The sequence below is a fragment of the Halictus rubicundus genome, chromosome 5 (assembly GCF_050948215.1).
Source record: "Halictus rubicundus isolate RS-2024b chromosome 5, iyHalRubi1_principal, whole genome shotgun sequence".
NCBI classification, from domain to species: Eukaryota; Metazoa; Arthropoda; class Insecta; order Hymenoptera; family Halictidae; genus Halictus; species Halictus rubicundus.
The window spans coordinates 7,508,477-7,535,541 of record NC_135153.1 but is presented as its reverse complement, the minus strand read 5'-3'; the positions used below and the strand labels follow the sequence as shown (position 1 = coordinate 7,535,541).

General features: G+C 44.5%; 1 protein-coding gene across 2 annotated transcripts in view; it reads right to left on the bottom strand.

The window, feature by feature from the left end:
* The window catches only part of LOC143354135 (GAS2-like protein pickled eggs), a 99,265-nt gene that overhangs the window by 51,029 nt on the left and 21,171 nt on the right, over positions 1-27,065 (bottom strand). The window lies entirely within an intron of this gene.

The following is a 27,065-nucleotide window of genomic DNA, read 5'->3' as shown; positions in this document are numbered from 1 at the left end:
TTGATTGCATTCACGGTCAAGTATTGATCAGTGTCTTTTAAAACAGCCATGTGCGTGACATTATAAATACCAACGGAAAATTAAAATGCATTTATTTAATTATTTATTTCAGAAGTTATTTCATTACTTATCGAGAGATGCCTCCTATCAAGGGCTCCTTTAGAAATTATTCTGAAGAGACGATGACATTTTTTTTTTTTTTTGAAAAATTCTTCGTGTAACTAAAACAAAAGCGACTACATATTTCGTCCATGAAAATGTACGGGCGATTATGGAAGTGGCCAGACAAGCCTGATGTACTGGACTACGAGTGGAAGGCTGTACTTTCTCATATCAATGAGCCCACGAAATCGAGCAGAACTCGCAACGTCTACTCTGTTCTTGAATTGAACTTTTTATGGAATTGATTTATTTTATTTCTTATTTTATTCTTTAATTGTAATTTGTGCTAGTAATTGTTGAAACTAAATGATACTAAAATGATTCCCAACATTGTTGCTTTAACCCTCTTTCTAGTATAAATGGTCAACTACTAACGAAGAGAAGGTCAATTACTAGATTTTTCATGTTTAAGAGTGGTCAACTTCTGAAGCAATTACAGAATTTTTAAATATGTTTCTTAACTTTGTATAAGTAAACTTTTTTTAAAAAGTGGCATTGTTACATAATCTAGAAGACTTAAAGAGTGTCTTCAGGCATCGACTGTCGCTATTTGATGACAGAGCAAGCGGTTACTATTGTTCGCGTGAAAAACTTCTCTTAACTGGTCAACTACTGATACCTTTACCTTAAGTCATAGTATTAACACACCATCGGCGGGAAGGGTATTGATACCTTTTCCACAGACTGGCGCCAATCGGCGGGTCGGGTATTAATACCTTTTATGCAGAACGTACGCTAAGTGTTAGTAAAGCACTTACCAATGCTTGTTTTTCTTTTTTCATGTAATAAATATTTTGTTTTGCACAACTCTTTGTAAGCAACCGTCAGGTTGTTAAGCAACGAGGTGACGTGTGAGTCAAGCTCATGGCGTTACCCGCCGATAGTGTGTTAAGTCCTCGAGAAGACACAGTGACGAGCAAAAGTGTAAACCCACCTATTGATATATAAAAGTGTCACTCAACCTATTTCTCAATTGAATGATGAAGATTAGGTACAAATAATTACGAAGTGAATAGGATAAACAAAACACAGCAGTTTATTCTCGTTAACAATGTACGGAATATTTATCGAAAATACGGATTGAAGACAATTTTTACAGTTCTGCACTTTAAAGTTCTTTAAATTTTACAGTTCTGCACTTAGTTCTTTGAATTCATATTTTCTCCATTATCCTTTAGTTTTTTGTACTGTTTCTATCCTGCGTGGCATATTTTAATAATTTCCGGCTCAATGTTGTACCATTCATTCTTGTTCTGTCCTTTTCCACAATTCATGAACACCTTAAGGTGGATTGTCATATTTTGCTAGCCCGCTTTTCACAATTGACCACAAATTTTCGATTGGGTTCATATCTGGACTTTGTGCTGGCCACTTCATCACAGAAGACTTTTGTTTTCATTCTTTTCTTATCATTCAATTGAAAAACAGGTTGTATTATCACGTTTTATGTGAAACTAGCGAAGTGTGTTTACACTTTTGCTCGTCACTGTATACAGAATCTTGAGCTCATTCGTGTTAATTCATTCTCGTGAAAATAGGTTGTACTCGGGAATTTATGCAGCAAAAACTATTAGACGCATCGGGTTCAGACTTCTTGCATATTAATCTAGAAGGCTTGGCCTATCACCAGTAATTGTTTCTAGGTCAAAAGTCCACCTCGTACGGTTGAAAAATATAAATAAATTCTAATCTCGCGCATTTCGTTGGGAAACTCGTGAGTCGGAAAATTGATAATTTCCCCGTGTAAAATCACCGTAAAAGGATACCGAATTTATCGCTACGATTAATGTATCGATCACGTGGATTGTCAGGTACGTTGGATTTCAGAAAGGCTCTCGTCGTGGCGTTAGAAAGTGGTCGGCTCGAATTTTCCATCGAGTAATTAGTGTTCTCGGACACATCTCTAACAAGAATCTCGGCATGCTCGGCTGACATTCACCGCGGCCGCGGTGCACGATCGAGCGTGGCTCGTTCCCCGGCGCTGATTAAAGAGTCAAACAGACACCGATAGCATCTTAACACCCGCGAAGCTAATTGTTCCATTAATAATAAGCGGCGGTGCTGGCCGCAGGGACCTCTGGCTTTCGCAGCGACGATAAATACCGGAGTCGCAACGGCGACGACGACGAGGACGACGACGACGAGGACGACGACGACGCTGTGGCCGCGATGCACTTTTATTATCGTTTCTTGAGCCGCTTAAGCAACTGCGCCGGTAATAATTGGATATCGAGGGTGATGTAAATGAGCTGCGCCGTTCCGTCAGCGTCTAATAACAGGTTCTCACCGCGCGTTGTGTTCGCTCGTTTGACACCGACCGTAGGATCTATTATTTTCCGCAGCGGTTTCACGGTGCCGGCCATTTTTAATCAATTCAAAATGCCCGTCGACCGTTGCCCTGAATCCCCCGGTGTCAATTGGTCATTGAAACACCGTGTTCTATCGTCAACTTTAGAATTTACGAGCCAAAGAAGCGGCTACGACCGCTGCAGTCCCTGGATTCAGTCTTGTGAACCCCGAAACCCGTCAACTGATTCCTCTAAATTCCCCTGATCAGTCTCAATATAATCGATCATCAAAACGCACCAATCCACAGTTCAGTTTGAGTTCATGGTCGAAAGTATCGGCCACGACGGCTGCAGTCCCTGGATCCAGCCATGCGAACCCCGAAACTGTCCAAGAACCGTGATGGACGCCCTACCAAGCCCGCCGAAACGCTCGGAGCGTGCTTCTTTCTGTTTAATTCACTCCCCGAACCGTCCAGCCCGATATGAATCACGTTGTTTGCCTTTTTATTTGATCCATTAAGCCTGCTCTGATTTATTGCCGGCCGCGACTGACTTACACACTGGCAACCCTATCTCGACCGCTTGTGTACACGCGCTGTTTACACGGGAATCCGATCAATGGGGCGATTCTTGCGTTCTGCGGGTTCGTGGGACATCTGCGGGCCCACGGACGAACGGGACCCGTCCTCTATTATTCGACGATCTGCGCAAATATTTTCGTTCGTTTCATAGCGTTGAAAAAAGAGTGTTTTTTCCTGTTGGGGCTACCGCCTGGCCAAACAAACGGCCCTTTTCTGCACCGACTCGAATTTCCTGCATCCACTATGCATACACAAAAATGTATCCGCAAGGCAGTTAATGAAGTTCGCGAAGCTGTACATGTGGACGCGTTTTTTTTTCCAAAAAATGTCTCTTTTCGGACCTACACGGATATCGGATCCCGTTGTAATTTATGTGTTCAGCGTTACTTCAGCTACAATTGCCACCAACAATTTCCATAACAATTGTTCCAAAAATATTTACAGAAATAAATGAATTTCACCGTCAAAGCCAAAATTTTTCTCAAAACGGAAGTTGCACGTACCGCCATGCCATCTCGTTAATCATTACTTTTCTTAGAGGATCGAAGAATGGACAATAGCAGCGCTCACGAGGATGCAAACAAGCTCCATCTTTTTTACGTTGCATGACGGGAACAGCCGCTACAGACGCTTCCGAGAAAACCAATCTTTCTCAGACCGTGGCTTACGTCAGCGGCTGTAACTCTGTAAATCTTCGACAAAAATGTTCGAAAAAATTCCGAGTACCACTCGAGAGCCGCGCGAACATGTGCGCAAAATTTCATGGGCGGGAGGTTTACGGTTCTCGTTGAGTAAATTCGCGAAGATCGGGTCCGAGCCAGGCTGTAAAAACAGAGGCTGGAAAATGTCCAATGCAGCTTTGGATTTCCATTAGCTCGGCGCGCTATGGGTAACCTTAGACTCGGTCCACAACGGAACTAGATTTTTATCGACACGTGCGGTTTCCACCGCATCCACAGAAGGCTCTCGCAGTTTTCAACCGGACACGGGAGCCCATTCACGTCGGAAATTGCGCGCAGGACACGCGCCGAGGCGGTTTTATAAATAGAAGGAAAGAATGAAAAGGGGAGAAAAAAAAGCGAGCCCCGTGTATCGAAGATCGGAGATACACCGTATAATGGGAGCCCGCGATGCTTGCGAAATTTAGTATACATTTTTTTCCCCTCGGCTAATTCAGCCGCTTACGAGGTCAGTGTCACGTGTGGATTGTTGCCTCCTCATCTCACTTTCACTGTACCACTGACGCACTTCGCGGGACTTTAGACTTTTCGAAGTCATACTCGTCAAGCTGTCTCTGCGGAGCCTCCACAAAACAAATAGAGAAACAAACTCCGTCGAATTCTCGAATGTTACTCTTCGCAAACTTCCCGCGACTCGGTTCGCAAATCAAATCTGCTCTCTGATCCTTTATGCAAGCATCTGCTACCATAATTGGCATCCATAAGACTGTGCTCAGAACGAACTATAAATATTTTAATATCAATGGACAGAGGATCTTCACGGGAAATACAAACGTTTCGAATTGCAACAAACTGGAGCGAAATAGAAATTTATTTTCCTGCTTAATATATTTAACCCTTAGCGCTCGAATGGCGACTGTAGGGCGCCACTAAAAATTGCTGTATCGTTATTCGAAATATTTTTTACATAATTAAATTTGTTTGTATTTAACAAATTACTAAACAGTTCAGTATTGTACGAGTAAATTGCAACATCTTCATATGTATAACGTGAAAAAAAAATATATATATAGGAGGGAAATATTCTTGGTCAGAAGAAATGTTTCGTTTTGGAGTTAAAATAGCTTCGAGTGCAAAGGGTTAACATATTGTACCTACTCATTTTTGTGTAATTATTAATTTAAAATTATTAACTACGCGTTACGATTGAATTGATTTTGTTGTTCGCAAGTTTTTGAGAACGTCGACACGAGAGCGTTTTATTGATAAAATTGGAGGGCCACGGGAGAGAATTAACTTTCGCGGTAATAAGCAATGATTGAATAATGGACGGTTTATGGCAGCAGTTTTACAGCGGAACGGACGACCGGTGTGTGATTCACGACGCGTATCTGCCACTGCCACTGTTAATCCAACCGAGCGACTTGATAAAACAGTTAAAGAGGTCAGCCCGCAGACGCTGATCGATTGTTCCGTAATTTTTCATTTCCTGCCTCGATACGCTACTATGAATTTCAACGCCGCCTTACCACCATCGGCCCCGTCGAAGAGGTTACACGGTACGGTATATAGTATAGTATAGTACAACGGGACCCCCGGACCCTTCTGGGAAACCAATACAACCGGACGATTCTCTCCTTTACGAATCGTTTTTTAAGCGCCGCCATTTATCTCGGGGACGATGGCTCCGGGATTAAAAGAAATGTCAGAGTTAATTGCTCCGACACTCTCGTTACGTAACGCCGACGCTTTAACGCCTTCTGAAACGATGTTCCTCTTGATCCGGGCCCCCATTAACCGTTTGCTACATGCTTAATAATAATTATCCTTGGAGAAATTGTTAGCGAGCATCGCATACTCTTGTCCCGATTTTTAATCAATCTTCTCGGAGAAAATCATTTACAAGGACCGCTTCGTCTTAACTCGATTTTTAATCAATCTTCTGGAGAGTATCATTTACAAGCATCGCTTCTTCCTCTCTCGATTTTTAATCAATCTTGCGGAGAATATTTCGCGATATCGCATTTTATTATAATCGTTACGGTCGCTGCAAATGTTGAGACATAGTAATGCGTTAAAAGGGGGAATAGGATGTTTGCTCGAAGTTTATGTACAGTAATGGTAAGAATTGGCTACGCTGTTGGAGCCAAGTCGAGAATCAAAGATGGCGTCGGTGCTTTTATAGCGTTCGCAAAAAAAAAAACGCTATAAAGAACGATGGTTTTATTAAATGCGTGGGTAATACTCTCTGATTTCGGTATCTCCGAATCTTTATGCACTATAAAAGAATTGCCGAGAGCTGGACGTCCTTTTCGTGCCAAATTCGGAATCAAAGATGGCGTCGCGCCCTCGGGTGCAGACGGCGGAAGATCGTGCAAAGAAATTCATGAAAATTGGAAACGAAAAGAAAATTACCGCATCAGAGTTGCATTCTAAAGAATGCCAAAATGGAATTTTTTAAAACGTTACTAAAAATATAGAAGCACAAACGTTCTTTTCCTTCTGGAATATCATAAATGATAAAGAAGTTTTAATTCTTCTGCACAGAAAAATTGTGGAGAGCAGGGGATTAAAAGAGCGATACAGTGATGAATATTTTCCGATTCGAGCGCCGATGTGGAAATTATGGTAGGGCACGCGGAATATTGTCGCAGCGGAAATGCGAGAGTGCAGCAGGTCTCACGGTCTGCCGATTCCGTATCGACTATCGACGATTCGCTGTCGAAGAGACGGCGTCGAGACTCGAGGCTCGAGACAAAAAGAGCGTCGCCTACTCGATTCCCCGATTCGATAGGCAGGATTTCCAGCTGCGAGGGCGAAGCGAAACGGTTGCTGGCTCGTTACAACCAGGCCGTTGACACATTCGCCTAATCTCTATATTATCCTCGGGGTGGTATCGAGCCGACTGGGACGACGGTCGACCGGATGCTGTTAGATAGAATTTTTACGAGTGCACCAGTCGGCTCCGAACCGCTTCTCCCATCGTGCTTCTCTTGCTCGCCGTGTGCCTCTCTGTCTCGCATACCATCGCCTTATGGGATCCACGTGCGTGCCCACAGCCGGACCACTGAAAACAAGATACACCCGTCGACAGACCCCACCGTTTCCAGTTCTGTTTGCCTCCGCGGCGCGCCATAACGCCTCCTCAATCTTTAGACAAACTGCCGATCCAATTTTACAGAACTTTTTATCGACCGTCCAGTATTTCCACTTTTGTTCCAATCTGTGACAATGACTGATTTTTACAGGCTGCCTTGCAGCTTCGCTGTCGTTCTCGTCGACAGATTTATCGCGGCAGTGGTCGACTAGCTGTTATGCTTTCTGTGAGTCTAGAAAGCTGCCTAAAAACAGTCGTGGAACCATCTATTTTCAGAAATTTCACTCTCCACGAAAATTACTGTACGAACTAGAGCGAGCGTGAAATAAATTTCACGGGGAGAGTTGAATTTCTGATAATTAACGATTTCACTATTTTTAGACAGCCCCCGCCACCGAGAAAGTGCGAATAATCCCCGGCGCGGTTGCAACTTCGCGGGATCGCAATTAAACGCGCCGCGAGATCAAGAAGCAAACGTTGTTACAGCGTCTGGAGGAGCCGTCGAAATCCTGGACGGATGTAATTGAAACAAATTGCGAGTCTACGAGAGGCTCGTTCTTGACCCCGGAGCGATCCATTTCCCGCGGACACGAGCCGCTCGTTTAAAGTCGATCCCCGAAGGAAACGATTACGCCGCCTCGCGATCGCGAACAAGGCGAAATGGGTCATCGATCGGGCCGCCATTTCCGAAATCCTTCGACGCCCGATGGCCGTCCGGAAATTAATTCGAGGAACAGTTATGTCCTATTCCGATTTCGGGCCGATGGCTCTTTGCCCAGTTTTCGATGGAAATTTCTGCCATTTTTTTTTTTTTCATTTTTGTTGTCCTCGTCGTCGATTAATCTTCTCGAATCTAATTTATTCGATCTCTCTCTGCAAAATCGTGTCAAAGGAGAACATGTATGCTGCTAATTTTTTCAAGACGAAATAATCGGGTAATTACAATAAACGTAAATAAATAAATAGAAAATAAAAATTTTCTATGTCACCATTTTTCACGAAGAACCAACGTTTGTAATTTTTCCATAGGATTCTAATCACTGGGATCGGTATTTTGGCGTAGTGGCTGTAATTAGGAAATCCAAGGATACTTCTGGCAATTTTTTCTTGCTTGAGTTTTCCCTTTTGTGTGGCCTGAGGATTTTTTAAACCGATTTTTTTGGTCTGAACCCGATGATATTCTGAGCGGCGCGAAGAGCAACGAACGCATTAAAATCGCATTATCGGCGCCGATAGAGGTGTTTCGCCGTTATTAGCCGATTGTAATATTCTCGGGCCGTTCACCGAGAAAGCGCAACAATTATATAAATTAATAGTTTAATCGAAATCGCGGTACGAAGGAACGGCACTTTCCTCCTCTGCGACTCGATTTCTACCCTGCGACATTGATGACCAATTTACGTCCGATCATCTATAATAACATAATTTTATGGATACTGAAGCGAACTTCGAGATGGCACGGGGATTAAGCATCGTGTTTGCGACGTGTTATAACGAACGGCTACAAAATTGGAAACGAGAGAAGCAGCGAGAGAGAGAGAGAGAAAGAGAGGGAGAGAGAGATCGATAACGCCGGAATGGGATATAACTGTTCCTGAAATTAGCTTTCTCTCGGCTATTTACACGTGCTCGGCTCCGTTCGTGGATTCTGCAAATCAGGTGATCGAACACCGTTGCCCGTGTGTGCCGGCTGAAACGTGCTGATCGACTCGTAAACTTTGTTGCTAGTTTGACAGCGATCCCGCGCCGAACAGTCGCTCGCATTGCGAAAGTTTCAGCAAATGGGCAGTCTCGTTAATGATTTCGAACCATAAGTGAAACTCTCGCGGGACGCTTTAGACCTCGTAAATGTTTAGGAAATCACTCGCAAACGCGAACGGAAAATAGATTTCTTATTCCGTCGGACGATCTGGGTGATCGATTAAATATTTGAACAGTCGCGAGACGCAGTGAACGAATGAGCGATCGATTCTGGAGAATTGAAAGCAGATGTTTAATTCTGTTTGAGAGGATCGGTAATGAGTATTCTTAGCGGATATTGTTGCGAATGATCGACTGTCCGGGAACATTTAACCGGCGACAATTTGCACAAGGTTTCACACGAGGAAACATTTCAACCGGACAAATACGCGACACCAATTAACATGTTACGAACCGTTACGTTACTGTATACAGCTTTTCATATGCAAACCGCGCGGAGGAGGCTCCGCCGCTCTATTGGCCGAGGAAAATCGACCATCTTTTCAAATGCTAACGCACACCACGGTGTATTCAACTTCTCGAGGTATGCGCTCTAACCGCGAGGCAAGAAATTTAGTTCGCTTCTTCGGACCCGTACTTTGGACCAGCCTGCGACTTAATGAAAATGGTCGTTCTCGAAGAAAGACACTAAAAGTCCTTTTAAAAAATGATTTTATTCCCAAAGTTAATACAATCGAAACTACAATATCACACACAGCGGACCTCCGCTTAAAAAATTCTTTCACACTTCTGATCAAATTTTCTCCAAATTTTCTCCGCACAGCATTCAATAAACTAATTTTCCAAGCTTCTCAAAAAATCTCAAAATGCTTGGCGCAATATTGAAAAAGCTATTCCAAGTTAAAAAGTGGTTGATCGATTGAACGAGTACGTCTCGCCCCATTAAACATACAAACCGTACAACAAATTGTTACATAATAGCACGTACAGGAAAAACTGTCTACGAGCAATTACTTTGCGCATAATTTCGCGGCGAAACGACACCGCGAACACGGTTCCGAGCACGCAGAGGCGATCGTTACGCGGGCACGAGCGCGTCAGGAATCATGCGAGGCAGTTGTCGCAGCCGGCAGCAACCGGATTTCTCCCGATGATTACGAATTAATCAGCCGTTCCGAGTTCCAGCGGGCTCTCGTGTCCGGTCGTTTTTACCGTTTCCTGTGAAATTAACAGCCAGTGTCGCGCGCGCGAGCTCGAGCGCGAGACCGGACCCTCTAATTGCAAGACAGCGCGGCGCCAAGCAACCGTCGGCCTCTTCACGCCGCGTTACACGCATTCTCCACGGTTGTTGCGAGCTCGGGACGCGGATGCACCGTGCAGCCGCCTGACAGACGCTTAGAACGACTTCTTTATCCCCGGGAAATCGCGATTAACCCGTCGGGAACCGCTGGCCCGCGACCCTATCGCAACGAACCTTCCACAGCCCCGAAATTGCTCGAAACGTCATCCAAGCGACTGAAGTGTACTGTTATGCCGCATCATCCTCCAACCTTATCTTCGCCCTTTTTGCCCGGCTGATTCGCTTATTTCACTGGACTAGGAACGGCGGAGTTACGTGTCCGGTGGCACATATTGGGGTGCCAAAGGTCTTTGTAAGAGGGCCATATAATGAGTCTTCCCATCGAACGAAAATCACTTCCGAGCTAACACTTCTATTGTACGGACGCATAATTTCTGTAAGCGCGAGTTTCTTGGAAGCAATCTGTTGGTGTGTGTGTGTGTGTGTGGCCTACTCAATAGAAACTTCAAGTTATCAAGAAGACAAGGATTATTTCTCGAGAGAATCCTATCCTTCCTTCTTCACGGCGTAACAGTACGATTCCTGATTCCTGGAGCTGAATTAAATTTTGCGTAAAATCCCCAGTCTAGTAATCATCAGGTTAAGGGCCCGGATTAAGGGCGCACTAGATTGAACCTTCCTCTTTCGAATGAGCCCTTTACCAGCGACGAAATTTTTAAACACCTGATTATCCTGAGATATACCTGATTTTCTAGAGCATACTATCTCTTCTTTCTTAACTAAATGTTATTGTTACTAGTGAACAAAGCAGTATACGACAAAAAGGCTAAAGTCGACTACCCACTCATGGAGAACACAAAGTTAAAATTTAGTCTGAATATGCCTAACACTTTCCGAGGAAAGCTGCTCAAACTTGAAATGTGCCATTTTCCTACAAAAGTGCCATTTTCCTGCAAAAGTGCCATTTTCATACAAAAGTGCCATTTTCCAACAGAAGTGCCATTTTCCAACAGAAGTGCCATTTTCATACAAAAGTGCCATTTTCCTACAAAAGTGCCATTTTTCTTCCAAAGTGCCATTTCCTACAAAAGTGCCATTTTTCTTCCAAAGTGCCATTTTCCTTCAAAAGTTTTCTTCATTCTTAAATATTATTGATACACCTCGAGCGGTAAACGTGTATTTATGTGGGAAATACAAGTTACTGGAATTCAAAAGGATGTGGAAATGAGTTTGGAGTCTCGTATGTTTGACAATAATATAATATAAAAGTACTAAGGGTCTACAATTGTGTATTGTGAAGGACTGTCGCGGATATTAAGTTCCGTTGCTCTCGGTTTTGACGCACTGAGAAATGCGGGTGTTGTGTTAGCTGACTTGAATAACGGAGGTAGTGATTAAAGAATTGATACGAAAGGGACTATGAACCCGATCTCACGACGCGTATCGCTCGGTTTTATAGTCAGATTTGTTTAAAAAGAAGGCAGTGGGGGTATGGAAAAATCTGAAAGGCATAAGACCGGGCCCTTAAGCACCCCAAGTCGTCAGCAACTGATCAGACGAATAGCGGCTCTGCTTTTCACTCGATTCGGTTAACTAGAGTGCCAAATAGGAAAGCAAAAATGGTCCTCGTGGTCACACAGCGACGTTCCCCTAAATCTGTCCCATCTAAACGAACGGCAATGGTTCGTTCGAATTTCTGTACAAGTGTCGCCGTCATCTGAGGCCAAGACAGCCTCGAAGATTCCCACGGAGGGCCGGAAGAGGTTCGGATGAAGAAGGGATAAGCTCGCAGGTCCCACGAGCCGAGCGTAACCACGCGATCCAGCTGATGTAACTAACAGGGGCAAATAAAACAAACTGCATCGCGTTACACGCTTTTCTCCGCGCGGCATCATGGTGTAACGACGCCGCGCCTGCCCGTCCCCTTCGCGAGTTTCGAGCTGCGCGAGCAAAAGCCGCTCTAATTTACGATGTTGAATGTGCACCAGCCATTTTCATTAAGCCCGTTTGCCCACGGTAGTGAAGGAGTCGGAGACACGAGGGGGTCAGAGGCCACATAATGTGACATCCTGCCGTCAAACTCTCATCTGCCCGGTATATTACCATACGCGCCACTTCTCTCTCGGCTCTTCTGCACGCTTCTCTTCCTCTTCTCGCTCAGTGACTCTCATACAGGCCCGCCCGGAGCCCGCGTTTTTCGTCGCTTATTTCGATTGCCACTCGAACGCCAACGACGCTTCGAGCTTTCGGGCCTCCGCCGCCGAGCGGATCGACCCCCGAACTTTCTACCATCTTCTCCGACCCTTGCTCCCTTATTCCTCCTTTGGACCGTGCTCGTTGGAGCCGGTAATTGTCGTTAACAATTCACTGGAAGTTCGGAGTGCGCCGCGGAAGGGCAATCTTCACTCGATGTTGAAGGCAGCGGTTAACCAGGAGGAACTTGAGACCCGCAAAGCGGAAGTGCTCGGAGGCATTTGGTTCTTTCATCGTTCAGCTTGTCATTTTTATTAATATTCTTGAAGGTGTTTAGGCTCGATCTTTCTGGTGCGTTAAAAACAACCTGCGATTAATTTTCGTTCAGGAAATCGAATTGGATCACAGTAATACAGATTCAATTGCAGAACAAAGTTCTCTAGTCCTGTGAAGAGTGTACGACCTGTTGATCTTCAATTAATGTGTACAGTGAATTCTCGTTACGAGTCGGTCCCGCCGTTCTTTTTACTGACTCTTATACGAAATCGGAGATTCTCGCCGAGAGTCGCATTTGAAATACACGTTGGAAACCTAGCAGTCATAAAAAACCTATGACCACTAAGCGCTAGTGACAAGAAGACTGTGAAAATGTCTTTCACAAAATTGTCGGCTGTATTACAACATTTTTTTATTTTTCATTATTTTTCTATGAAACTTTTACCAACATATTCGTGGCATTTTTCTGATTAAAATGACACCAAACGCGATATAATTCGGATCACATTTACACTAATTTTCCGTTGATGTAATTGGAATGGGAAGTAACTATCGTCGTTCGTTACACAAGTAAATATCATATCGGAATTATATCATATTTGGTTTCATTTTAATCAGAAAAATGCCACAAATATGTTGGTGCAAGTTTCATAAAAAAATAACGAAAAATAAAGTAAAAAGCTTTGGCCACTCACCGCGGTGGTGTGGGTTGTACCACTGACTCCAAACTGTAAGGTTGGCACTGACTCGTAATGAGAATTTACTGTATATTCCAGCAAGAAATATTACAGTGATAACGCAGAGACTAATCCCTGAGAAGCTGGCGAACTGGACAATGCTCGAACAAAATGGTACCAAGAACAAACAAAATGGTCCATCCAAGTGTCAATTTTAATGTTAGCGTTCACTTATCGCCTAAACTTTACAGTCTAGAACACCGTCAGTTTCTCCAGGCAATCCATTAATCGCAGAGACATCGTATCAGAAGGGAATCGTTTGTTTGACCAAGCAGCGTTTCAAGGTCAATCCCGCACCACTCCCGCTTCGGGAATATTGTCTAAAAATAGTCGTAAGTTTACCCAAGATATAGTTCCGGAAGAAAAAGCGTTTATCGTGCATGATTCATTTCTATTTAACAGCGTAGCACGCAACGGTCCCCGTTGCAGCTGATTCGTACGCAAGCGGAACGCGTCCCGTGGATAATGGCGGCGGGCACGAAGCGCGCGCGAGTTGAACACGCTCCGTTCTTTGTCGTTCCGATTGTTGTTCGTTTGTTGTACGGAGACGCACGCGACTCGCGTAATTAACGACGACGACGACGACGACTGCGCACAATGCCCGAAGGCGAGCCGCGAGGTTTACACGATGGGAAAAGGGAAACCGTGGTTTCCACGAATCCACAACGCAAAGCCGAGAGAACGGGAAATAGAAAAGCCGATTGTCAAGGAGACATTTCCGCCGTTCACGACGGCCGTGAAATTTTCGGGAAAAATCTCGCGGAGAAAGCTGCGCGTCGGACGCTTCTTAAGGAATCGCGGTGAAGTATTAATTGCCTGCGAGATCATGATGCGATCAACGCGAAGCCGGAGATCGTTTCTCTATCCTCTATCCTCATTTCCCGTCAACTCTCAAATCCCCTGCTATCCCAGTAGCCCAGAAATTCGATGAACTTGAGAATTTCAGACGGAAAATGAACTTTGGGAATTTTTTGAGGTTAAACTCGATCAGCTACGCGAATGTCTCTTGCGTAGGACGATTCTGTAGACTCTCCTGATTAGAATGATATTTTGTGGAACTGGATTAAATAACATTCGGGGTACCTAAGTAGCGACTTTAACCCTCTGTCGGTAAGTCGAATTTTTATTTTCATTGGGAAAACGTTTAAACACTTATCTGAAATCCGACTTGCAAATGAATAATTTAGACGCTACAATAACTATGTCAGAAAGTTTTCAGATTTCTCCTGAACAAGAAGAAATCAGGCCTGGAAATGAAAGACTCTGTATGGTCTCCGAGAGCCAACGGAGAAGTGGAGATACCAAAAATGTTGTTTACAAGTTGCGAGCCACTGTTGTCGAAAACTCGACGCAACAAATGGTCGAATGATTTTTAAATCGAGTTGATCTCGCTGCAAAACGAGCTGCACCGACTCGAACACATTGACGATTAGTCACGTTCCCATCTATCGTAAAAGAAACCGATTCACGAATAACGCCTCGGCCTTCTGAATCACAGTAATCGAAGGGAATAGCAGCTTCGATGCAGAGTTTCTGCGAATGTGTTCGTTCCCGATTGGAATTTATTCATCGCAGCCGGTCGCGAGGCTGTGTGTGCGTGCACTATTACTGCGTATTATTATACTACGGTAGAGGCACAATTACTAATACCCACTACATGCACACGCACAGATAGGAGCCGCGTGTTTTCCCGCGTCCAGACACCGTTATATTGATACGCTAATCCGGCAAGGCCGCGATACACTATCTCCGGTAAGTATGTAGCCATTAATTGAGGCACGGATTATTTTGTCTCGCAATTGTGTTCTCAATTACTTAATAGCCCCGCGCCGACGTCGATTACCATGACAGCCGACACACGGCTGGGAAAACCGATTTCCACCGGATCTATGCGGACCGTAGATCGCCGCAAAATCACCGTGCCGGTACAAACGACGTTTGCAAGACCTCCTTTGACGTTCATTGTTCGGAGAACCGTCGGAGCCTAAGCTGCCCAAAATGCTGTCTCATTTTTCTCGGTGTGACGATTAGACTGCGGATTTTACGCACTTATCGCAGAAATGAGCAGATAAAATTCGAAAGAACTAAAAAATACCGATGCATTATTATCATTTTTTTAGAACCATTGTAGGAGAAAAGAAACTTCTATTCTGCAATTTTTATTTTGCAAAAAGGTCCGTAGTCTATTTATAATAAATAGACTGCGGATTTTATGCATTCATGACAAAAATGAGTAGGTACAATTCAAAACAGTAACAGAGTTTAACAATGTCGATATACTATTTTTAACATGTAACAACTATTAACCAGCAAAATAAATTTTTACTTAGCTCCTGTAGATTGCAACTGATGTATCAAAATTTTCTTCGGCATAAAGATCCGCAGTCTAACAATAAACTTGAAGTGGATTAAGATTATTAAGAGCAGGAACCAGCAAAATAAATTTTTACTTAGCTCCTGTAGATTGCAACTGATGTACCAAAATTTTCTTCAGCATAAAGATCCGCAGTCTAACAATAAACTTGAAGTAGATTAAAATTATTCATATATATGTATATACATATTATATACATCGTGTAATTAGTGTGAGGATAAATATTGTGAATGAATGCTATGAAAGATGACAGGTTTTTGGAGAAAATGTGTGAAGAGCGATTTGCAAATATTGAAATTTGTGTAAACATCCGCGGTTCAATGGTGATAATATAGATTTCGGTACTTTGGGAGTTGACGCGATTAGCGTTCGAGGTGCATTGCGGAATGTCGAATGTTTTGTTAGCGAAATAAAAGGGAACGATGTAAAGGCGTAAATTCGCGTGAAATCCGCGAACGTAAGTGTCTCGTTTCTGTGTGCCACGAGCGAGACCGGCATTCGCGGGGAACGAAGTGCACTTTCATCGGCTAATCCGTCCGCTCGACTGTTTGAAGCCGGTCCCCGTCGCGTTTCAATGATTCAAAAGCACCACAAAGGGCTGCGACACGAGTCTCCGTGACAACCGAGCCTCCGACATCTGTGGGCATCGGTAGAAATTGTTCGGAATCTGGAAAAAAGCGCTGCTAACTCGCCGAACCAAAATATCGCCACCCCCTCAACCGCAGTAATCACAATCAATTAAATTGGAACAGAAGCACAAAACAAAAATTGAAATTTCAATCAACATCCCCCTCATACCGTATCAATGACAACAATTCTACCATTCTTATTCGCGGTAGAGTAACGCAAGACAAGAAACGAAGTCTCATGAAATGCATTTTCAATTTTCCTAACTGGAGCAAAAAAAGGCCCGGCCGGAATTAAAACAGGAATCGAAAGTTCTCAGAAAATAATCATGCAGTCGGGAGAACGCGCGATGGCAATTACAAAACCGAGGAAAAAAGTGGAGGACAGATGACAGATTTGGTTTCAATTTCAGCGAACCTATTATTACGTTATACCGAGACCAGATCGATCGCAAGAAGTTGCAACGTGTACACGGCTCGCCGTCGATCGCGGCGATTAATCTTAATTATCGAGGCATAACGAAGATTGATCAATAAACAAGGATTGAGAGATCGAAGACAAGCAATATGTCTGGAAGCGAATCGCTTCCGGTGTTCATTAAAATTCTTCGCTGGACAAGTGGCTATCGTGCGATCGACTTTCAGCCATTTTTCCTCGACGCGGTCTTTGCGTCACGAGGCGGCCATTAAACAAAGTCCAGGGGACAACGCAAAACATTCCACGGAAAAAACCAAATATCGTTCTATACTAACTTCACTTCGAGGAGTTTTCTGACCGATTCCGATTGCAGCGAGAAAAAACGAATTATTATGCGGAAGAGACCTTGCAAAACTATATCGGATGTTCGCGAACGATTATCAAGAATACAGGCTCTCCGTGCCTGGGACCGCGGATTTTTATGCAAAATAAAAATTGTCTGTACTGGTCGTTAGAACCAGGAGCCAAATAAAAATATGTTAAACGCTTTAAACATTTTCTAGAGAAAATATGTTCCTCGGAAGGTACGGACGCCGCCATTTTATTACAGAGTTGTAAAAAGAACTTATACTTTTCAGAATATTTTGAACTAGTACAGAACTAGACGAAAGAAATTCTTTGCAAATAATTGATTACTTATGGGTATCCCTGATAATGTAACGGTTAAATTTTTAAAAATCTATTCAATGTTCCCATGAACGCATAAAACTCGCGGTCTATGACTACTTCGAGGACCGAGATCGGTGTTGCAAGTTTTCAGGGCCTTTCAAAGATAACATAATCGCGTAGGGAGGGGTTCGAGCCTCCTAACGAAGAGGGTGGCTCAACAAGTATCGAACGGAGCGCGACGCGACGCGTCGGACACCGACAAATTTGTTTCGACGGCCCGGACACGAAGAAAACGAAGACGAGGAAGAAGAAGAAAAGCGAAAGGGGGCGCTACCGTTCAAAGGTTCCGCGGTCAAAGCTTCTCTCGCGTAGCAGCCCCGTTTCCGCTCGGAGCGTCCCGTTTCCGCCCCCTCGGACCGCCGGCGAAGATTTATCGGCTCGTCTAGACCAGGAATGCAACCAATGCCCTCCCCCTCCCCCTGCTCCTGTCTTTCTTTTCGTAGAAGATAGTCCCGATCGAAAATAAACGCGCGGCCGTCCTTCCATCCGGCCTTTTTCACGGTTCCCGTCGAAAATGTCTAAATATATTCCGCCGACGAGCACGGGGGCGCGCGCGCTTGGAAAAACAACCGATCGAAATAGACTCGGGCGCCATCGCCACCATGGCTGGAAGCTTGCTCCAGGATCTCGAAGGATTTACATAGTTTCCAGCGATTTTTATGCGGGACTTTCGTGCCGAGTCCTTCCGGACGGCTCTGTTTCCGAGGCTTACGAGAACCTAGGGGCGAGTCCGGACTCTATTTCCGGGATCAAGGATTTATTAATCTTCTTCCGATTGGGTGAATTCTGCTAATCCTGTGGGGTGTAGAAGGTTGTTGTCGCCGATCTCAAGATGTGAAAAAGGTTTTACTTCTTTATAGTGGACTCTACTGTTCGTACAATTTAATAATGTCTGCGGATCTAATTATTCTGCAAACTTGTTTCCATTCGAATTGAAAATTTGATAATATCAACTTTAAATCTTTTTCTTGTTCACAAATTTAGATTCAAATGTTTCTTCTATGTAGTTCTTTTTAAGTCTTCCGTGCTCGCATCGTCTTTCTGTTGAGCTGTCTCGAGGGTCGTCAACCTTGAACCTCACCCGACGACGTCCCCAATTTTTCCTCTAATTTCGTTTCTTTCAGGAATGTTTTCTTGGTCCTACTTTTTCTCCTACTTAAAAATTGATCTCCTTTTTCAGGTCCGTGCATTTGCAAACATTGCCTTTCGCGAGGCAGATCCGGTCTCGAGCCTAACGACCCCGATTTTTCGCGTTTTCTGAGTTAAAAACTCTTTGTCCTCGGTCCTCGGGCACAGCCATAATCGGAACCAGCAATTTGTCAATGGTATCGTGCTCCTCGGAGGCTGTACACGGTCGCGTATCTAATTTCGCATTCGGCCGTAAATTCTGCGCGTAGCAGATACGCGTGTACAAGCAGAAACAACGCAATAAAGTGTCCGAAGGGTCGATACACACACATGCAGAGAGAGAGAGAGAGAGAGAGAGAGAGAGAGAGAAATATAGCGGTCCGATTAGGCTCGACCTTGCCTCGCCGACAGAAAAATCGAGTCTGGCCTTCCGAAAAGTATAATCAGCTCCAAGGACGGCCAGCCCCCTTATATGCAAATATATGGAAAACGGAAACGTGGTTACGCTTGTCGCGAGACACGGCCGCGAACATTGCGTTTAGATTCCTGCGCGAAACTGCAAGATCGACGGGAAGATAGGCGGTCGGATCGCGAAACGGTGATGTATCTTTATTACGAGTCGCTCTCGTAACCTCGCCGGATTTGTTGTTACCGCTCCTTTTATTCGCGGGACGTGCGTGGAACGATCGTTCGAGCAAACAATCGCCTGCTCGATGACGAGGCTGAGATCATCCGGAAATGGATTAGAGAAGGACAGGACAGCTCGTAAATGCAGACACATTTGCAAGTTGAAAAATTGAAGAAATTAAAGAGCTTGAAAGCTGAGACCCTGGAGCTTCAGTGTAAGCTAACAATTTTTGTTTTAAAATAGACGAAGCCTAGAAAATTTGGAGATTGAAAAATTGCGGTGGAAAGGAGCTCGTAAATGCAGACACATTTGTAAGTTGAAAAATTTAAGAAATTAAAGAGCTTGAAAGCTGAGACCCTGGAGCTTCAGTGTAAGCTAACAATTTTTATTTTAAGATAGACGAAGCCTGGAAAATTTGGAGATTGAAAAATAGCGGTGGTAGGAAGCTCGAAATTGCAGAAATTTGCAAATAGAAAAATTGGAGAAATTAGGGAGCTCGAAAGTTAAGACCCTGGAGCTTCAGTGTCAACTAACAATTTTTATTTTAAAATAGACGAAGCCTAGAAAATTTGGAGATTGAAAAATAGCGGTGGTAGGAAGCTCGTAATTGCAGAAATTTGCAAATAGAAAAATTGAAGAAATTAAAGAGCTTGAAAGCTGAGACCCTGGAGCTTCGGTGTAAGCTAACAATTTTTAGTTTAGAAATAGACGAAGCTTAGAAAATTTTAAGATTGAGAAATTGCCGTGGAAAGAAGCTCGTAAATACAGAAATTTGCAAATAGAAAAATTGGAGAAATTAAAGCTTGAAATTTGAGACCCTGGATCTTCAGTGTAAACAATTTTTGTTTAGAAATAGACGAAGCTTAGAAAATTTTAAGATTGAGAAATTGCCGTGGAAAGAAGCTCGTAAATACAGAAATTTGCAAGTAGAAAAATTGGAGAAATTAGAGAGCTCGAAAGTTGAGATCCTGGAGCTTCAGTGTCAGCTAACAATTTTTATTTTAAAATAGACGAAGCCTGGAAAATTTGGAGATTGAAAAATTGCGGTGGTAGGAAGCTCGTAATTGCAGAAATTTGCAAGTAGAAAAATTGGAGAAATTAAAGCTTGAAATTTGAGACCCTGGATCTTCAGTGTAAACAATTTTTGTTTCAAAATAGACGAAGCCTTAAGATTGAGAAATTACGTTGGAAGGATAAGGCGGCTTATCTATTTTGAGTTCTCAAAGCTACATTGAAAATAGTCTTTCTTTTATACTGACTGTTTAGGTTTTGAACAGTAAACACCATATTATCTCGTGCGGTCAAATTGACTGTCCGCGGTAGGTTTAGTGTTAAATAACGAGGAATATGACAATTCGTAGGACGATCTTGGAGCATTTGAATGGCGGAAAGTGGGTCGAGGATTGGGACACGGAGTGGTAGAAACGGTAGAATCGGGTCGTCCAGGCATTCGTTTGCCAATTTCCAAAGCGCCCGAGAGACAACGAATGTATAATCCCAATTATGGCCAAAACGAGTCTCCGTGCGGCGCGGTTAATTGGTAAAAAAAAATGATCTTTGTCCAGGAAAGCGATTCTTGGAAGCTGAAAAGGGGGACACGTTAGGCAAGTCGAGACCCCGATGGAGCCGCCGTAAATTCTAATTCAGCTGCAAGAAGGGACAAGGAAAGCAGATGTCGACAATTGTGCTTAATTAATCCCGGTCCGGACAACCTCGTCCGTTCTGGCTGTCTAGAAGTTAGCCAGGCCGTTTCCTATTTATAAAGAAGTGGAACCGGAGAGAGATCTAATCAACGATTTCTGTACTTTCCTCGCAAGAACTGCGACAGTCCGATTGCGAGTCCCACGGTCACAACAACAACAACAACAACAACAAAAACCACCGTTTATTCCATCTTCGGACCAGAAATCTCTCGATTCCATGATCAATTTCTTCTCGACGCTCTTTTCTTTTCCACTTTCCAATCCACTGGATCCCCCATTTTCTAAATCTAGCCTCTTTTACAAAAATTTCGACCATGAGCTGACCATTTAAATAGCTTTAAAACGATCTGTACATGTACACGATTATCGTACAAATCGATAAAGGCTTAATCAAGCATTGCGAATAAATAATTATTCGAACACCTATGCCCCCCCTAACTAGTTCAGACAACTTCTATTATATTTTGCCCTCTTCCCAAATTTTTCACAGAAAATATTTACCAATGCTACGAAGCTGGAACGACAAGGAAGCTGTTGAATGATGAGGGTAGGGTCACAACGGACTCAGAATAGGAAGCGTAAGGATCCTGACGATTTATGTGTTCTATGAAAAATTGAAGAGGAGCGTTATGCCGGTTTGAGTCCAGAGCTGAATGGTTGAAAGACGTTTAGGCGACACACTGGCGAAGATGGATTCCCATATAAGGCACAGCGGCCGAGGCGCCTGGTATTTGTCATTTCCGACAGGAAAGGCCGCGCCGAAGCGTTCCCAGCTCCTTTCGCCTGTAGATCGCGTACGATATCGACTGATATATACCGCAGATCGATCCTTAACTGGCCCGATAAGGGTCGGCCGGTGAAAAAACGTTCCTGATTTATCACCGTTCCCCGATCGCAAATTAAATACCGCGCCGCGGAACAGACCCGGCCCGCGACAGTCTATCCAACGCCCACGAGCCAAATAATTATATTTAGCACCATCGAACACGGAAGTAAACCGAGCACCTGTATTCGGCCTCTTTCTAACCACTAGGCCCACGGATAATGCGAGAGTGTCTTCGAAAATGTTGAAGACGGGGGATCCGTTAGGGTTAGGGTTCGAAAGAGATGTAAAGAGATGGAAATGGTGTCCGGTGGCGCGTCCTTATTCAGCGACGGTGAAAAACGTGTCAGCAGGGAGGGGTGGGGAGGGGAGGGGGACTTGTATCGAGACTATCGAGAGCACCGGGGGTCCTTATCGCGGTCCGGGGCCCGTACCTTATTACGTACCGCGCCCTTCTCCGGTGCCCTGGCTCTCGTCACGGCTCGTAAAGTCGACATGGTCGCAAAAGGTGGCTCGCGAACAGGCCCCAGGATCGGAAATTCCACGGTACAGAGAGACACGCTAGGAGAGAGAAGGAGAGAAAGAGAGAGGGGGCGGGGGGAGGGGAGAAGCAAAGACCATAGAGAGAAAGAGTAAGCAGATAGGCCCGTAATCCTTTGGCTGTGCAATGGGGGCGCGTACCCGATGTACCGGCTCTCTCGGTTCCCCCTTCTCCCTTTCGCTTTTATCGTCCTGCCTACTCTAAATATTTCTCTGGCATGAATTTATAACGACGACGCCGCGCCGCTGCTAATAACGAGCACCGATAGCCAGCGATGTCTATAAACGGACCGCGATCCGGGTCCGGACCGCGACATTACTCCGAAGAGCATTTTTTACTCAAACAAGACTTCGAAACAAATTTCTTCTCCCGAAGTTTCACTCTTCAGGGGTCGCGCAAGCTCCTAAAATACAGAAAAATGTGCTTCGATGCAGGGTGTTTCCTCAAGGGGATGATTCCCCGCATGAAATCTAGTCGAAAATAAGGAATATACTTTTTTCATACGGGGTTTCATTTTCGAGAAAATCGAGTTTGAAAATTCGTTAGGTACGCGTGCACTTAGACGGAGTAACAATAGTCGCTTGTAAAGACAAGCAATGTAGATCGGACCAATCGGAGCGCGGCCACAGCGGACTGTATCTCGGCATTGGCCGAGACGGAATCCGTCCGCTGTAGCCCCGCTCTGATTGGTCGTTGTTTTTCGTTGGTAACTCCTGAAGAAAGCCGCCGAGAAGATTTTCGCAAAAGAAAAAGTTACTTGAAATAACGTCGGGAATTACCCCATTTCAAGGAAGTACATATTTTTGGGACACCCTGTACGACAGAACGATGCATCGTCCACAGATTTGTCTATTGTCCAAACAGAGCTGGTCCCGTTTGCATCTTCACGGAGGAACGAAAACCCGGGGACTGGGTTTCAGAAATTTCTCTATCAGAATCGGTTGCCGAGGGCGAGCAGCGAGTATCCCTCGCAAGAAATAATAACCAATCCCCGGTCGTACGAACGAGCATTTAAGCAAAAGTTTCATTAAGTAATGGCCGAACTCCGCCCATGGCGATGAATGGGGCCCCACCGATATATCCGAGAGATCCGATTTTACGCGGCGGCGTGACTGCGAGAGACAGCCGGTGTAGAGTCGAGTCTCTCCCAACGAGACCGGGGACTGCCGGTCCCCGGCTGGGCCCAACCGGGCCCGGGCTCTCCTCGTAGATCAGTGAAAGTCCCGGCAGCTGTGGCTCGTTCCACGGCTGCTCCGTTTGCGCTGGCGACAGCCAATCCGACACGCGAGAGACTACTCTATCTCGGCGTCGTTGAATGGCACACGCATTCACAACAGGCGATCACTGAATACACACCGTAAACGTCGTACACGTATATAACAGACTATACAGACTCTAACCGAGACTGCCTTCGTGTTCTTTCGACACACCGGCAGCCGGCCCGATGGGGCTCGAGCTCGCTCAGAATTTAGTTTGACAGTGCTACGGGCCCGATCGTGTCGAACAACACTCGGACACTTTGATTGTCTGCTCAGATTAGCCGGCCGCGTGCTCCGGGCCCTCTGGTAATTAGCTCCCGAGAATTTTACTCGGTCTCCGCTGCTCTAAGACTGCTAAGGCATTCTTACCCTTTGCTACCACTGCGTCGAAATTCGAATTGGTAGATGGCTCGAAATTTGTTAGGGTAGATTGCGAAGATCTTTGCTAGTTTTAGATGGAAAATGGACTGTGTTGATCTAGGCCCTTTGATAATTAGCTCCCGAGAGTTTTACTCGGTCTCCGCTGCTCTAAGACTGCTAAGGCATTCTTGGACCCTTTGCTACCACTGCGTCGAAATTCGAATTGGTAGATGGCTCGAAATTTGTTAGGGTAGATTGCGAAGATCTTTGCTAGTTTTAGATGGAAAATGGACTGTGTTGATCTAGGCCCTTTGGTAATTAGCTCCCGAGAGTTTTACTCGGTCTCCGCTGCTCTAAGACTGCTAAGGCATTCTTAGACCCTTTGCTACCACTGCGTCGAAATTCGAATTGGTAGATGGCTCGAAATTTGTTAGGGTAGATTGCGAAGATCTTTGCTAGTTTTAGATGGAAAATGGACTGTGTTGATCTAGGCCCTTTGGTAATTAGCTCCCGAGAGTTTTACTCGGTCTCGGCTGCTCTAAGACTGCTAAGGCATTCTTAGACCCTTTGCTACCACTGCGTCGAAATTCGAATTGGTAGATGGCTCGAAATTTGTTAGGGTAGATTGCGAAGATCTTTGCTAGTTTCGGATGGAAAATGGACTGTGTTGATCTAGGCCCTTTGATAATTAGCTCCCGAGAGTTTTACTCGGTCTCCGCTGCTCTAAGACTGCTAAGGCATTCTTAGACCCTTTGCTACCACTGCGTCGAAATTCGAATTGGTAGATGGCTCGAAATTTGTTAGGGTAGATTGCGAAGATCTTTGCTAGTTTCGGATGGAAAATGGACTGTGTTGATCTAGGCCCTTTGATAATTAGCTCCCGAGAGTTTTACTCGGTCTCCGCTGCTCTAAGACTGCTAAGGCATTCTTAGACCCTTTGCTACCACTGCGTCGAAATTCGGATTGGTAGATGGCTCGAAATTTGTTAGGATTTGATTTAGGACTAGATTGCGAGGATCTTTGCTAGTTTCAGATGAAAAATGGACTGTGTTGATCTAGAGCATTTGGTAATTAGCTGAGAATTTTATTCGATTGATCTAGGAGTACTATATTAAGGTATTCTAGGCTTGGACCAGAATTTGGAATGGATACCTGGCTAGAGCTCCAGTGGGATTTGATACATAGGGCTAGCTTTTGAGGATCTTTGTTATAAATAAACTATTGATATAGTACGACTGAAGGGAGTTACCTATTCTAAATGCTAGGACAGTTCTTCTCATTGTTGTCATTAGCTTCGAACTGATTTTGTTTTTTAGGATGGTTACCTATCCGGAGCTTCCTAAATGCTTCTGGACACTTGGACAAATAGTTGTCGGATCGAAATTAATTGCTTTCATAGCAAACATCCTGCTGGCAGTCCAAGATCGACAAGTGAAATTCCGATGAAAAGCGAATACCTGCGTTTAATTGATAGACACCTGAACCAGCGACGACCACCATCAAAATGGACCATCAAGTTCTGAGATACGGTCGACAGGGATCGCAAACAAGCTCTATTCCAAGACTTTTGACGAGGGATCTCCGACTAAAATGGCGGCACAGGCGTGAAAGCCGAAAACGGCTTGTTCCAGTCGTCCATTCAGGATTTAGGTATCGCCGGGTGCCGGTTGTGACATTATTCGAACTATTCCGGCGTGTCTGGGACAAGTCGCGCGGCGCGCCGACTATAAAACAGCCGAAGTTATGCGGCCGTTCCGAACGGAGGCCATTATAGACACGGCGCGGGGCTATTTTCGCCCCGATGGAAATTCAATTTATCTCGACGGTAAATTCCGCGAAATTTATCGCGGATCCCGATCCCGCGGACTTTCTACACGCCCGCGACTCGCGCCACTCGAGCGAACGTTTCCGCGTAAACAGGTATCACAATAATCGCGCCGCCGCCGCCGCCGCAGCCACTACAGTTAATAACAATCGCCATTCCGGTCTGCGGCCAGACATTTTTCCTCTTTCGCGCGTTAATGATCGCTTCTACTTCCACAACTCACACAAGTGACCGTACCCAATCTACTCCTACAGTGTTTATTTTTTACTTCCTCTTGCCGTAAAAAGCTCCACTAAAAGTTGCCCATTTTTGTACTACACAAGCAATTGACCTTTGCAAAAACCGGGCAAGTTCATTTCCCCGTGAAATTAATACTTTGCTGATTGAAGTAGCAAAAACAATTTCCCGAAATCAAGACTTGCCGAATTTTTACATAAAGCCACGTTACCGAGAACTTTCCGAACAGTTGAAGAAGATTTCCATCGTCAGCACACAATTTTCTTTCGAATAAGTATGTTTAACGCACTGCCCTATGAGCTCCTCCACAGCTAGGATGATTGAAAATTTGATGTTTTTAATCTTGTGCCGGAAACAAATGGATACTCAGATGTCGACAGCGGTAGAATTGAATTTAAGAGCCGAGACTCCTTTGATTCGCGATAAGGTAGAGTGACCAGGTTACCGACAAAAATAGGCGAAAAATGGTTTTACGTGCCTCAACTTTTCCTGTCCTTATATGAGAATATTTTTCGCTGAGAAATGGCTCCTCCGAAAAAGGAAGAAGAACCTTCTTTTTAAACAAATCTGACTATATAAAGGGTCCAAGTTTCCGTGTTTGGTCACGTGACTATCCCGGGCCCTTAAGAATGGAAGAAACTTATGAAGGAAAATGGCACTTTTGTATGAAAATGGCACTTTTGTATAAAAATAGCACTTTTGTATAAAAATGGCACTTTTGCAGGAAAATGGCACTTTTGTAGAAAAATGGCACATTTCAAGTTTGAGCAGGTTTTTCTCGGAAAAGTGTTAGGCATATTCAAACTAAATTTGAACTGTGTGTTCTTCATGCGTGGGCAGTCGACTTTACCTTTTTGTCGTATACTGCTTTGTTCACTAGTAACGATAACATTTAGTTAAGAAAGAAGGGATAGTATGCTCTAGAAAATACTACCCTTGGCTCTTAATTCCAGCTTGAAAGAAGGGAACAGCATTTTCACCGTAACCTTTTAATTTCGGAAGTGTTCGTCACGTGACCGACACTACAATTTTACAGCGAGGTATCGGACACATTTTCCATTTTTCGCGACTGTCATACCGATACATTGACGATCGTGCGTATCTGTAGGCAAGACATTCTCTGAGGCCGGGGCTTATCCGAGTGTACGCGCCGGAGGAAAACTCGTTTGCGTGTCTTTTCAGCGGCGCGATCCGGGTCTCGCGATTATGCGTTTCACACCGGGGAATTCATTTAACCGGACTGTCCGCTGGAAGTCGAGAGAAAAAGACTGGAGCAATCGAAAAACACCAATTTACACGGCTACCGTCCGCGAGATTGCTTGTTAAATATACTCTCTCGCCTCTATCGAGAACTGTCCCCTCGTTTTTACCCGCTCGACCGCCAATAAAATTAGAATCG